Consider the following 1,454-nt stretch of genomic DNA (forward strand, 5'->3'; position numbering starts at 1 on the left):
CTCATTTTGTGTACCAACCTCTTGTGCGGCACGGTATCAAACGCTTTGGAAAAATCGAGATATACCACGTCCAATGACTCACCGTGGTCCAGTCTATAGCTTACCTCTTCATAAAAGCTGATTAGATTGGTTTGACAGGAGCGATTTCTCATAAACCCATGCTGATATGGAGTTAAACAGTTATTCTCATTGAGATAATCCAGAATAACATCCCTCAGAAACCCTTCAAATATTTTACCAACAATATAGGTTAGACTTACTGGCCTATAATTTCCAGGTTCACTTTTAGAGCCCTTTTTGAATATTGGCACCACATTTGCTATGCGCCAGTCCTGCGGAACAGACCCTGTCGCTATAGAGTCACTAAAAATAAGAAATAATGGTTTATCTATTACATTACTTAGTTCTCTTAGTACTCGTGGGTGTATGCCATCCGGACCCGGAGATTTATCTATTTTAATCTTATTTAGCCGGTTTCGCACCTCTTCTTGGGTTAGATTGGTGACCCTTAATATAGGGTTTTCATTGTTTGTTGGGTTTCACCTAGCATTTCATTTTCCACCGTGAATACCGTGGAGAAGAAGGTGTTTAATATGTTAGCTTTTTCCTCGTCATCTACAACCATTCTTTCCTCACTATTTTTTAAGGGGCCTACATTTTCAGTTTTTATTCTTTTACTATTGATATAGTTGAAGAACAGTTTGGGATTAGTTTTACTCTCCTTAGCAATGTGCTTCTCTGTTTCCTTTTTGGCAGCTTTAATTAGTTTTTTAGATAAAGTATTTTTCTCCCTATAGTTTTTTAGAGCTTCAATGGTGCCATCCTGCTTTAGTAGTGCAAATGCTTTCTTTTTACTGTTAATTGCCTGTCTTACTTCTTTGTTTAGCCACATTGGGTTTTTCCTATTTCTAGTCCTTTTATTCCCACAAGGTATAAACCGCTTACACTGCCTATTTAGGATGTTCTTAAACATTTCCCATTTATTATCTGTATTCTTATTTCTGAGGATATTGTCCCAGTCTACCAGATTAAGGGCATCTCTAAGCTGGTCAAACTTTGCCTTCCTAAAGTTCAGTGTTTTTGTGACTCCCTGACAAGTCCCCCTAGTGAAAGACAGGTGAAACTGTACAATATTGTGGTCGCTATTTCCTAGATGCCCAACCACCTGCAGATTTGTTATTCTGTCAGGTCTATTAGATAGTATTAGGTCTAAAAGTGCTGCTCCTCTGGTTGGATTCTGCACCAATTGTGAAAGATAATTTTTCTTGGTTATTAGCAGAAACCTGTTGCCTTTATGGGTTTCACAGGTTTCTGTTTCCCAGTTAATATCCGGGTAGTTAAAGTCCCCCATAACCAGGACCTCATTATGGGTTGCAGCTTCATCTATCTGCTTTAGAAGTAGTCGTTCCATGGTTTCTGTTATATTTGGGGGTTTGTAACAGACCCCAATGAGA

The sequence above is a fragment of the Ranitomeya imitator genome, unplaced genomic scaffold, assembly GCF_032444005.1.
Source record: "Ranitomeya imitator isolate aRanImi1 unplaced genomic scaffold, aRanImi1.pri SCAFFOLD_646, whole genome shotgun sequence".
NCBI lineage: Eukaryota > Metazoa > Chordata > Amphibia > Anura > Dendrobatidae > Ranitomeya > Ranitomeya imitator.